Source organism: Suncus etruscus, chromosome 8 (genome assembly GCF_024139225.1).
Source record: "Suncus etruscus isolate mSunEtr1 chromosome 8, mSunEtr1.pri.cur, whole genome shotgun sequence".
In the NCBI taxonomy this organism is placed as follows: Eukaryota; Metazoa; Chordata; class Mammalia; order Eulipotyphla; family Soricidae; genus Suncus; species Suncus etruscus.
In genome coordinates, this window is record NC_064855.1 from 105,828,608 (window position 1) to 105,843,584 (window position 14,977).

Genomic DNA, 14,977 nt, shown 5'->3' on the forward strand with positions numbered 1-14,977 from the left:
GAATGTCACCTATTACTATAAGGACTAACAATTTGCAATGAAAACTATGCATTAGCTTACTAGCATCATAAAATTATGAAATATTTTAAGTGTTTCAAATATCTGAAAAATACACTTTTTAGACCTATAATTATATGAGTATTTTTAATAAATATAAGCAAATTAAATACATTTCAACTGTTTTTTATATGTATCTACTTCTGTACCATTTACTATGAAAATAAGAAATATAAGAGAAAATACAGGGCTCCAAAACTATAATAAATCGATAGGCTATTTGCCTTGCTTGTGGATTATGTGGGTAGAGTACCTCAGCATATTTTAGAGTTACACAAGCAGTCCAGGAGTAATTTTTAAGTGCAGATACAAGAGTAACCACTAAATATTTCCAGGTGTTTCACTTCTCAAACTAAGATTGAGAAAGTACTAAAAAATACAAAGCTCTGTAAGACAAAGTAAAATAATAACTAGGAGTGAAAATGACGTAAGGTATGCTCAGAGACCTAAAGAACAGTAGGTCACTTTGGATAAGAACCCAAGAAATTTTGAGGTTAACTTAAGCTAATATGCATGTATATGGAAATGTAAAAAAATACTATGCCTGTAATGTTTAAGGAGTTATGTAAGTTTTATGGCTTTAGATTGCCCTGTGTGCTGTTAAGAAATATTATAATGTGTTACAATCTGGGGACTTGAGGGACAAAGTAATTGTACATGGATTCTGTCTTATTTATCTTAATGTTCTTTGGCTGAAATTTCAAAGTTAAGATGATTGTCCTTCCACTGTAACTTTACCGTGTCCTCTTTCTTTGCATCCTTGTTCTCATAATTCAAAAATAAAAAATTAAAAAAAAAGAACCCAAGAAATTCTGTGAGAAATGTCCCTTGAGACATATGAAGCAGAGCAAGTAAAGCCTTCTAAACAAATGCTGCTTGGAAAATTGGCCAACTGCATGCAAAAAAAGGGGGATGGTGGATTTAGCCCTCTCTAGTACCCTGCACAAAAGTCAAATCAAAGTGAAATGAAGATCATGTTATCATCCATGAAACCAAAGGTCCATTGAGAAAAATGTAGGCAGAACACTCCCTGACATTGAGATACTAAGGAATCTTCAAGGAGTATACATAACTGATCAAGCAAAGAAAAAAAAATAAATAGATCTAACTTTAACTAAAAATCTCTGTGTTATAAAAAAATGGTAACTAGGATAAAAAAAATCTACCCACAGAACAGAAGAAACTATTCAACCAATATTCATCTGATAAGGGACTCTTATCAAAAAAACATAAGATACAACCCATTAGATACTAATGGCTTAGTAAGTGATCTGACAATGAATTACTGACCTTATTGTGAAATAAAAAATTTTTACATTTTTTTCGTTGTACCTTTTTTTATTTTTGGCTTTTCTGCCTCAACTGGTGATGTTCCTGGCTATAGAGACCCTCATAATTGTTCCTGGCTTGGGTAAACATATGGGACCCAAGGCCTGTCTTGGATCAGCTGTACCTTGCAAGGCAAATGCCCTACTGTCATGCTATTGCTCCTGCCCCTTTTTGTTGTACTTTTCAAAAATAATTTTATTGCCACTTACCCATAAATAATACATTATTGCATGTTTGCTAAGTAGAAATAAATGGGAATAAGTTAAGAATTCCAGGACAATTGTAAATGAGATTTTACACAGGTGGTCTGATTGTTGTTATAACATGGAGTGACAGAGTATTATGGAGTATTATTATGGTGTATTATAGAGTATTATAGGCAACTACATAAATCATGTCTTTAAATTAAGTAATTTATTAAGAATAAAAAGGGAGGTGTGGGGGCTGGAGAGATAGCAAGGAGGTAAGGCGTTTGCCTTTCATGCAGGAGGTCATCGGTTCTCCCTGCATCCCATATGGTTCCCCTCCCCCCAACCCCTGCCTGCCAGGAGCAATTTCTGAGCCTGGAGCCAGAAATAACCCCTGAGGACTGCCAGGTGTGACCCAAAAACCACAAAAAAAAAAAAAAAAGGGAGGTGTGAGCAACATGTTAATGCCAATCCCACTCAAGGTGCACCTATGAGCGTCTCCATTTTTACCAAGTTGGCTTATATGGAATTTCTCACAATCTACCTTATGTGGGCCTTTCTAACCATCTAAAAGTTCATTGTTAGGGTGATGGCCAAAGGGAAGGGTTGGAATTAGTTGATCTTCTTTGACAGTCCTTTCCTGGCTTTTGCTCCAGCTGGAGATTTTCTTATCAGGTTTTAGGTCCCTTATATGCAAACTCTCTTCTGGTAGCCTTAGGGCAAGTAACAAACTTCTTTAAATTTCATTTCTTGATTTTATGTCTCAAGAATTTATACTACTACATCCCAAGAACTCATTGCCTTGGGGTGGGACGGAAGCTTTCCTATCTTTCTACCTGCCTCATATCACCTAAAGATTTCACCACTTTAAACTCTTTTAAGGTGAAAATGGGTGAAGGTCTGTCTTTTGGAGTTTTATGCTGACCAAAGGCCTGTTGAACCTGTCTGTATAGGGAATGAATTCTCATGCTACCTTAGTTTTAATGGGGTCCAGGTAAAGTATTATTTGGGATTTCAGAGTTGTTTTAAAGTTAAATTATTTGGGGTTTCAGTTATGAGAGTCTGAAAGTCTGAAGAGAAAAAAAAAAGAACATAATCAGAGGAGAAAAATGTTTTTTCTCTGTCCTTTGGAGGGCAGAGTGGTTTGCTATTTTAGTAAACATTCTCTGGGGTAAGACAAGTGTTAAAACGAACCAAAACAAAGTAGCACTATATCATTGCTGTAGGAATGAAAAGTAGTCTCATAACTATGAGTATGCATGTAAGACTAAGAAAATGTATGTAGAATAAATATATGGTAGATATTACTTCCAAATCCCTCAGACTTTAGCAGGCTCAGAAAGAGCATGCCTGCCTTTTCAGTTTAAGTTCTTCCTGATAACACTCTGGCCACTATCTTGGTCATGCTAGTGACAGTCTATGCAGCTTTGAGTCACTTTATAAATCTGGCTGCCGACTTGATCTTTGTATCATTAAGTGGGCCAAGCCCGAGTAACCATAATTTGACAGGTAAAATATTAAAACCTTTATTAACATAATAACCTGCATTGATCGCCCTAAGCCAATCCCCAGAACCTTTCAGTGAATAATGGGGTACCCCATATAGAGTGTTCGCCAATTTTGCTGGTTTTATGCAAACACTAAACCAGGTATATTAAGCCTTCTAGCAAATATAAAGCGTAGGTAGAAAGAAAACTTTGATTCTGTAATTTGCTTTTTTGTAGAAATCAGATTCTAGTTCTGCAAAGGTGACTGAACAAAATGAATAAAGGTAGACCTAATTTAAATAATGCCCCCTTTGGATAATCCAAATAAAAGTAGGTAAACTGATTATAGAAGCAAATCTTTCTATTAACTACATAAATCTTCTTTTCTTACATTGAATTTCTGAAGATCTAAGGAGCTAAAAATCTCTGCATTACTTTCCGAATTGACCTCCTCGATTTATTGTTCCTAGATATTTTTAAGTGACAATCCCATTGCTTATTTTGTACTTAGCCAAGTATCATTTGCATCCCACTAAGCATGTTTTTTGAGATACATGAAGTTTATAGTTTTTTTCAGTATACTTTACATTTTATAGCTAATAGTAATCTATTATATAAATTTTTGTTTACTAATGAATAAATAGATGATCATTTCAATGGTTTTCAACTTTTAGCTTTTATGGTGAACACTACTCTGAACAGTCTTGCTCATATTTTTGTGTAAACACATTTTTATACCCTTGAGAAAAAGCACAGGTAGTGGCACTGTTGGATGCAGTTAAATGTTATCCACTTCCTGTTTAATTTCATAAGAAATGGAAAAAATATTTTCCAAAAATTGGCCCCAATTTCTATTGCCATCAGAAGTGTACGAGTACTTCCATGACTGTACATCATCATCAACGATTCTTACTTTCTGATCATATTGACCATACTACTGAATTTAGAATCTTACTAAATTTTAAATTTTTGGTTATTAAAGTACCATTGTTTTTAAGTTATTTATAGTTGAGTCTCATGCATAGCGTGTCTGCCACCAGTGTCAGCTTCCCAACAACAATGGTCCCAGGGTATTTTCCAAATATCATTATCACAGTTGTGTTTGTTCTATGTTTTAGATATATACATATGAAACACCTCTAAACCGTGAGTTACCTGAGAATCCTGAGGTTATCCTCTCTGACCTCCAGTCTGCTCTTTTTAAATATCCATATCTTATTAATATTCACTTTCCTAATGACTAATGATAAAGAATATCCTCTTATGTACTTTTGATCTGAATTTTATTTTAGTAATATGTCAGTACAGGACTTTTGCCAAGTCTAAAATTGACATGCTTCTCTTCATATAGTATTTTTGAAAGAATGATACATATATTATTAAAGTAATTTATTAATATATCATATTATATGTTATGTAATATATAATTATATATATTCAAATAATAACACATTTTGTTCCTTGTCATTTAATTTTCTTGCTATGCATATATATTTTCTAATTATTTTATCATATTCAATGCACTACAAATATTTCAACTTCAGAAAGTGTTTGCAAAGTGTGTGCTTGTCAACCTTCTATTAGACATGTTTGTTAATAGTTTCCACATCACTAATCATCAGGGAGATGCAAATCAAAACAACGATGAGATACCACCTCACACCCCAGAGAATGGCACACATCACAAAGAATGAGAATAAACAGTGTTGGCGGGGATGTGGAGAGAAAGGAACCCTTATCCACTGCTGGTGGGAATGCCGTCTAGTTCAACCTTTATGGAAAGCAATATGGAGATTCCTCCAAAAACTGGAAATCGAGCTCCCATACGATCCAGCTATACCACTCCTAGGAATATACCCTAGGAACTCAAAAATACAATACAAAAACCCCTTCCTTACACCTATATTCATTGCAGCACTATTTACCATAGCAAGACTCTGGAAACAACCAAGATGCCCTTCAACAGACGAATGGCTAAAGAAACTGTGGTACATATACACAATGGAATATTATGCAGCTGTCAGGAGAGATGAAGTCATGAAATTTTCCTATACATGGATGTACACGGAATCTATTACGCTGAGTGAAATAAGTCAGAGAGAGAGAGAAAAATGCAGAATGGTCTCACTCATCTATGGGTTTTAAGAAAAATGAAAGACACCCTTGTAATAATAATTTTCAGACACAAAAGAGAAAAGAGCTGGAAGTTCCAGCTCACCTCAGGAAGCTCACCACAAATAGTGATGAGTTTAGTTAGGGAAATAACTACATTTTGAACTGTCCTAATAACGAGAATGTATGAGGAAAATGGAGAGCCTGTCTAGAGTACAGGCAGGGGTCGGGTGGGGAGGAGGGAGACTTGGGACATTGGTGATGGGAATGTTGCACTGGTGATGGGTGGTGTTCTTTACATGACTGAAACCCAAACACAATCATGTATGTAATTAAGGTGTTTAAATAAATTTAAAAAAATATAAAAAAAATAGTTTCTAAAGTGTAAAAACATTAGAAAGGTCTAAAATTATATCCATCAAAATAACAAGTTTTATTATCTCTGAATGGGCAGGAAATGTTATTAAACATTTATCATATAAATTTTTATTTTGTCTTTAAAAGTACGATACATATGAATCTGTCATTTTTGAAATAATTGAAAAGCAACCAGTAAATTGTAAAATGTGTTTTTAAGCATCTGTAATTTGAAAGGTAATTAAAAAAAAAGCACAACTTGTTAGCATTGACTATTTCAGCCTTCATTGTCAGTGACATTAAATTTTCCAGTTGAGAAAAATAAAGATACAAACAGACTAATGATGGACTAAATAGTTGACATCTGTATTTATCACTTCTATATCTAAGTTTTCCTAAGTTTTTCTGTAATCTGTCATAGCAATGACCTATAGATTTGTCCTCTAGGCCATTTTTTGTGGATAATGCATTTAATATTCATGAAATCTTCATCACATCCTATTTATTTAAAAGTACATTTCCAATAAAAGAAAAAGCTTTAAATAACACAGTTATAAAGTTGTGTATATATATTTAGTCTCAGTAAAAATGTAAGAACTCGTGAAACTGACTACCTAGTCTTTCAGAACATTGAATACAAATGGGAACCTACAAAGAAACACATTTAATATGGCTGTGAAATAATGGAACATACTAACTAGAGTTAGTAAACTATTTATTTCAGGGAACATTATACATCTAGAAAATTAGACTTTTGTCCTCAACTATTTCTGGATCAGTGTGGGAACAGATTACTGCCAATTACACAAGTAATGGAGTACACTTCCAGTTATTACTGAATTAAGATTTGTCATTACAGTTTGCAAATGACCAATTTTTCTTCACAATTGTGTAGTAATTATTGTCAAAATAGACCATCATTCCAACCACTTAAACACATTGTATATATATATTTCCTTTTCACTGAAACAAATGATATCTGAATCACCTATTACGCCATGGATAATGAACATTTTGTCACAATATAAAGATCCCCTAAATTTTTTTCTGGATCAAACTCATTAAGTTCAAAGCATAGCATAATTTAAATATCTGATTGATGGGCCATCAGCAATACATTTTATAGAGAAGTTCTGTCATGAAACAAGATAAAAATCAATTTTTAAGTATACCATTTTGGATTCTCCATTAACTGTATTTAGTAAGTTACCAAATGCTGTCCATTATTTTTTTACTTCCCTCTTTTTTCCATTCTGCACTTAATATCATCACTCACAATATAGCTTTCTCTTGAGTGAATAAAGTCTATTGGGTTTTCTCCTTGCAATAGCTTTTTCCTCGCAGAATTACAAATGTGCTAGTTTAAAGAAAATAAGTTAAAGCATAAATTGTTTGAACTTAAAATGTACTTTCTTTAACATTTTCTTTTCCAATATTTGGTGCAGAGTATAGCTCAACTTGAGTAAAATATCAACATAAATTTGATGCTTTATTTTATTTCTGCATGTCTATGTATGGTTAAGGGATGGATGTCTCGAATTTTTACATACAAATTTTATTCAGCAATAACACTTGAAATTGATCTAATTTGAGCTGCTTCACCTTTGACTTCTGAATTTTCATTTAATATAAAAGACCTAGAATCTTCACAAATCTCTGCCTGAAGCAATGGATATTTTGATAGCTATATGAAATATAGATGATTATATTTATTTTTCTACACAATTCTCTGTAGGAATTTAAGCATATCACTGGAAGTAGCTATTTGCTCTATGTTCTTCTGACTGCTTAAATCTATCTAATCTCAAATTTTTCATAGTTGTGCAGCATATCTGGAGTCTTATACAATAAAAGAGATAGTAAAATTGATACTGGAAATATGATCTTATGTGCCCTTCTGAGTTTTTAATTGATTTTATAATTAATTAATAATGTATAATACTTTTAGATATACAAAATTACTGTGGTGGTAGTCTTGATAGAGCATATAGTCAGTAAATTCTGTTTAGTATATTTTTGTAAGATGATATATGTCAAATGAGGACTTTTTATTTGAATAGACAGAGATCATGTTCCATTTACTGACTACTTTCTGGGTGTGTATTTTAAAATATCTTACTTCTAGTGTATTGTCTTTTTGACTATGCTTAATAAAATTTTTGCAAATGGATTCTTTAAAATTTCATAAAATCAACAGATCAATCCAAGAATTGTGTATTGATTGTGATTGTTTACTAATTTGTAAGCAATAATAGTCATAGATTTTTGTCCTACAATTAAATATGTTCATATTTGTGTATTTTATATTAAGAAACCTAATGTTTCACATTGAGTAATTATTTTTGAACATTCCATATCAAGGTTATTTTTAATTTATCTTACAGATATTCATTCATTTAATATCATTTAATAGAAATATATAAAAATGTTGAGTCTTTCAATAGATGGACACATATTACCTCTTGCAATATTAGATACTTTTTATTTTTGAATCAGTTTGTAGTTGTTCATATGAAAAGTATGTATATTTTATGAGTTGATAATAAAGCATTTTTTCAGACTACATCTCTAGCGCTTATTTTAATTTTATTTATCTAGAATATATAGGGAAGTACTAGATTATCTATCTAAACTTATAGTACACAAATGTATTATTCTGAAATTTTGCTGTTTATTCTTCAAGATTTTCTACATAGATAATTATTTCTCACAGTAAATAATAAAATAATAAATATAACTTAGGATCCGAGAGGTACACAGTAGGTAAGGAAGTTACTATTCATGGAGCTCACACAGATTAGCTGCAAAGTGTCATAGTCTTTTGATCACTACCAGGATTGTACCCTGGTTCAGAGATCAGAAGAAAGCTCCAGGATTATGACAAAGCTTTTTATTTGATCTAAGTTATTCAATTTGATGTAGAAGCATACGTGATATTTTTTGTCATTTTTTTTATAGTATCAGTAAACATTACTTATAATTCTGTATGATACTAATAGTTGTGTTTGTTTTTCTCTTCATTTTCCTCATTTTAATTTCACTTTTGCGATGCTTCTTTTATCCTATTTACCTTGTGTTTTGTTTCTGGTTTTCACTTTATATGTCATATCTAGCAGTACTCAGGGTTCACTCTTAGTTCTATTGTCAGGAGACCCTCCTGGTGGCCTTACATGACAATATGAGATATCAGAGATTAAAATTTGGTTGGCCACTAGCAAGGAGATTGACCTAACAGCTCCTTGTTAGTGGCCAACCAAATTTTAATTCTTCGCATCTCATATGGTCACATGCACCCACCCAGAACATACTCAGACCATAGAGCCAAATATATATATATATATATATATATATAGTGTGTGTATATATATGTATACATACTATAGATCACTCTGATTTTTTCTTTTATTTAACTTTTGAATTATTTCACATTCCTTTTTAATTTCTTGATGAGAACGTTGGTTATTGACTTATTTATTTCTAATATATGCATAAGATATCATAAATTTCATAATCAACTCTACCTTTCTGTCTTTGCTGCAACATACAATGCTTTAACATTATTGCTTTATATTTATTAAGTGTTATAAATTCATCATCACAATTTTTGTTGGCCCAAGTTTTGAATTGTATGTGTACTTTCCAAATAATTTGTTATTTTATATCTGTGCCCTGATATTGATTTAAGCCAAATTCTATAATTTATAAGCACATATTTTGCATGTTCCTAGATATTTAAATGTGCTAAGGTCTTATCTCTGAAAGTAAATATGTTTTGTTTTCTATTGTCTGCATATCTGAAAGCAAAATGTAATTTCTTGCTTTTAGAATAGTGTATGTATATTTTAGACATACCTAGTTGATTGCAATTTATATATCAACCATGACCTTATTGATTTTATTCCTGTTTGACCTACAAAATACTGAAAATGGGAGTATTTCAAGCATAATCATGTATTTGTCTATTCAACTTGTGCTTTATTAGTTTTATCTCATCTATAACTATATTCTGCTGGTAAATAACTAAAATTTTATTTTATTTTATTTTTTTTTTTTTTTTTGGTTTTTGGGTCACACCCAGCAGCAGTCAGGGGTTACTCCTGGCTTCATGCTCAGAAATCGCTCCTGGCCGGCTCGGGGGACCATATGGGACGCCGGGATTCGAACCGATGACCTTCTGCATGAAAGGCAAATGCCTTACCCTCCATGCTATCTCTCCGGCCCATAACTAAAATTTTAAAACAAAAATATTCAAAACCGGCATTACATCTTGAGAATTAAGTTTTTTTATTTTTACCTATTATTGTTATTATTACAGGGTATTCATTTTAATCTGTGATAAATATCTACTTATCTAAAGTGTTTTGTCCTTCAAAATTTCAATAACTTTTCAACATCATTTGACTGATTCTAGTTAAGCTTTGTTTATCCTTTTATTTGTGGAAATACCCTTACTTCTGAGACAAGATTCTAATAAGTTTTACCTTTTTTTTTTCTTGGTTTTTGAGCCACATCCATTTGACACTCAGGGTTTACTCCTGGCTATGCTCTCAGAAATCACTCCTGGCTTGGAGGGACCATATGGGACACCAGGGGATCGAACTGCGGTCCGTCCTATGCTAGTGCTTACAAGGCAGACACCTTACCTCTAGAGCCACCTTCCCGGCCCCATAATAAGTTTTACCTTATGTAAAAGAGAACTCTATTGTAAAATGAGTTCTTGTCATTACTTAAAAGATAACTTTTTCACTCCATATTTTATCTATAGCAGGATATATCCTTGGCCCTTAAATTAGTGGGTTCCTAAGTCAAACCCATGAAAATGTAGAACACCCATGATATAGTCTTCTGGGGTTTTTCATTTAGTCTTAATTCAATCTTTAACAACTTGTCAAAATTGTCATTTCTATCTCACACATTAATGGTTCTAGTATTTGATACTCCAAGGCAGTAGCACATGTTATAACTCTAAATTTCAGTCTTCAGATTTCAATGTAATTTTACTCTGCCAAATCTGAATTCTGTAAGAAAATTCTTTTCACATTGATTGTATATTTTTTATGTAGATAAGTAATATAACTTATATACTAAACACTGGAACTAAGCCAACAGTCCATTCAATCACTTTTCAAATGATTCATTTAATTTTGTTTTTTGTTGTTTTTTTTGTAAATTTATAGTAAAAATATTCAACATTTTAAATATATATCATAGCTTAAGAAAGAATTGGGATAAAGTACACATTCAATGCTCTTATGAAACCTTTTAAGTTGCAGAGTAATTTTTATTAAAACCAGATAATATATTGTATCACTGATTTTCATTTGAACATATTTAGAAATTAAAATTTTTCAAAAAACTTCACTCTAGATAAGACATTAATTTATTCCATATTCCAACTAAATTTGAATCTATCCTCTCTAATCGCAATATAATCTATAAATATTGTAAAGGTTACTTGAGATGACTCAGTACTTATGTGCCTGAAATATTCTATAATTACCACGGTTGGTGATTAATATTTGTGCCACCTTATTTATGTTAAAACATTCTGCAAAATATAGTAAAACATTTTTATTAATTTACATTTATTATTATTCCAGTGTGGATTAGTTTCTGAATCAATGAACTGTGTAAGGATAGGTTCTCATTAATGTGAATAGAGGTCATTCAATATTAAGTAGATTCTGAATGAAAGTAAAAGACACCACATACCTTGATCTCTAATTTTCTATTAAGTTGGAATATCTGCCAACCTTCTTGTTTTCTTAGATACCAGAGCCCTTGTTACTAGACTTCTAATATAAAACCAATATTAATGATTATTACTAATAATTATCAATAATAAGCATTATTTAAATATATAATACTTATTATATAATATATATATATTTTTTGGTTTTTGGGCCACACCCGCGGTGCTCAGGAGTTACTCCTGGCTGTCTGCTCAGAAATAGCTCCTGGCAGGCACGGGGGACCATATGGGACACCGGGATTCGAACCAACCACCTTTGGTCCTGAATCGGCTGCTTGCAAGGCAAACACCACTGTGCTATCTCTCAGGGCCCTATATAATATATATTACATTATATATCATTATATATATTTTGCCAGCTTGAAGAAGTCAAACTGTCGAATGTGTCACTTAATAATAATATTACCATGGGGCCACAGTGATACCAGAACTTTGCATCCTGACTACCCAGGTTCAACCTACAAAATCCTATATGTTTCCCCAAGCCTACCAGGAGCAATTTCTGAGATCAGGGCCAGAAGTAACCTCTGAATGCCTTTGGATGTAAACCAAAAAATCAAATAAACACATAAATAAATAAACATAGGACCAATTTCTAACTTATATTTTTCCGGCCACACCCATTTGATGCTCAGAGGTTACTCCTGGGTAGGCACTCAGAAATTGCCCCCTGGCTTGGGGGGACCATATGGGACTCGGGGGAATCGAACCTTGGTCATTCCTTGGCTAGCACTTGCAAGGCCTTACCTCTAGCTCCACCTCGCCGGCCCCTAACATTTTTTTGTTTGTTTTTGTTTCTATAGGATAATTATTTTTCTCTGAGAAACCTTAACTAATACATACACTCATGGGATATATAACAGTCTTTATTAATTATTGAAAATGATTTTTATTCTTTGTAAATAAATCAACTTTTATAGATACAATTTATATTTTATATATGTTTAATGTTTAGTTAATAATCTTTATTTTGCTTGGATAACCTGCTTAAATTTTTTCCTCTATTACTTGTCATAACAAGAATAATGTTATCCACTGATATCATTTTAAGTATTGAGAACAGTTTACATATTACCACAGCATGATCAAAATCCCTAACTACTTAGAAATTATATATTAAATTAGTGCACTGCAGTCTTTATAGATTAAAGAGAACACCTGTGTGTCTACATTAGAGTATTCAATTCTAACTAATATCTTAAAAAAACTTATAAAAATATAATATGTTTCTACAGAAAACCAATTCATATAGCTTGGCTTCTGTCCAGTGGGAAATTTATTATAGAAACAATGTACATTAGTGGGCATAAAACCAATATAAATTTATTTCAAATTCTCTCAAAAATAAAGTTATATAAATATTGTCTGGACAATTTCACTAGTGTTCTTTTCTAACAGAAACCAATATTTATGTATAGAATATAAAACAGTTTACAATTTGGCAAATTTGTTTTTTGTTTCTAATTGCAAAAGCAGGGGAAGATGAGCATTTGTACCTAGGGATATTCAGCAAAAAGACATCTTGTGATTGACATTAATGGGAGTTTCATATGTGTATTTGAGAAATAAAATCTTCCTAATTAGAGTTTTCTTCCCATGCATTTCATTTCTCCTAAGGTTTAGTTGATGAGCTGTATCAGCAATACAGTTTTAGAAATGTTTACCAAAGAAAGAATGAATCATGAAAATATTTCTTCCTTTGCATTTAGTGAGAAATCCAATATAATTTCATGCATAATTAGAGTTTAAATGATGCCATAAAAATATAGTACCAAAAGCAAAATGTACAATTTCCCATACCATATTGCTATGCTTTAATTTTGAAATTATGTTCTTTGTAGAGCTAGAAATCAAAATTGGTAAATAGTGATCAATGAATAAACTTTAAAAACTTTCTATCATTTAGAGTTTCATGAAGCATCCCAAAATTATGTATCTGTTATAGATAGATAAGCATGTAATTATTTAAAAATATATTATATATCATTGTGCAAATATCAGAATTTCAAGAGCAAAACAATTTGAAATGTTTTATCATCAGGATGAATCAAACTGGATGTTTTATTAGTTTTATTGATGTATGATAATATATTGTTTGGAATTATGCTGCTATATCTTTATCTGATTTAAGTCTCTCTGAGTCTTTATAATTCAGTAATATAGACATCAGTGTATATATCTGTGCTTGAATTCATCAATGTAAGCTATCAAATTACATTTTAGAAGAAATCAACATTTAAATTGTAATTTTTAAGTAAAGCAGGTCAGATTTTCATAATTAAGCTGCACCTTATCCAGTACTTAAGATTAGTTTTTTGTGAAATAGTTGAAAAGTAATTAATCCATAGAGCATAATGGTGAGGCTATATGTGTGCTCCTGGGAACAAATATATTGCCTGATGATTGAACTGGTCAGCTGCATGCAAAGCAAGCATCTGACCTGCACTATCTCTTCAGCCCCATTTTTTAAATCTTATGATGATAGACTACCTTCCTTTGTGTAATTATGCCTCCAAACTAAGAAAAAGGATTGCAATACATACTCACAGGAACGTTTTATTTTTTGAGGGTTCCATGCCCAGCAGTGCTCAGCAGGGGTTATACCTGCTTGCTGTCAGGGATCGCTCCTGGTGGACTCACAGGACCATATGGAGTGTTCTAGATCAAACTATGTTGCCTGTGTGCAAGGGAAATGATCTACCTGCAGTACAATTCTACAGTCCCCATCATAAGGAACTTTTGATTTAACTTTCTGTCCTAAAAATGTCAAATTTAAGTTCGATGGCATATGTTTTCTTAAGAGAAATATAGCGAGTGGCCATGCTTGATTTATATGAATTCTATACAAAAATAAGTGAAATATATATGCATATATTTTTAAATATATAAAATAGAACTCAAATTTTACTATAAGAAATATAACTTGACAATATTATATCAGTACTGAGCACATTACTATATTATTTCTTTAGAGGTCAAAGAATGGAAGCAAACAAAAAGAACATTGAAAAATAGAAGACAATTACCATATCAACTATAATTGCTAATATTTTTTTCTGTCTAATTCTGTCTTGTTGGCATCCTGTGATACTCCATCAGAGAGTAGTTAAATCCATTAGGAACAATTTGACAATTGACACAAAAAGGGAAAAAATGAGGATAAAACATATGTACTTTTTTCATGATCTAACAAGAAAAATGGCATTAAGCACTTAAAGGCTAATTTAGAAGCATCACAAAAGCTCTCAAAGTTTTAGGTTATTTTTGCCTTTCTTTCTAGTTCTCCTTAGTATATTGACTCTTAACCTCATGTTTATAGCTCTTTGGTGACAAGATGACCATCCCAGCTCTAGAAACCATTTTGAAAATTTAAGTAAAAAAGAATAAAATTAAAAGAACAATATTATATATTTCTCTTCAGCAGATATTTCTTTTGTATTTCAATTCTCATGTTTCAGAGCATCAAATGAGGACTTGTTCTGTTAAAGATGAATTATTTTAGATTATATTATTCTTCCCACAAACCCATAATATTACACATCAAGACAAATCTCAGAAAGACAAACCCCAAGTCTTCAAGAACTAGATTTTTCCCTAAATAAATTTTCTTAATAGAAGTAGATTTATATGTTGGGAAAATAGCAGTCTAAAGTAAATGAATAACCTAAGTCATGGGAGAGCTCAAAATTGACAGA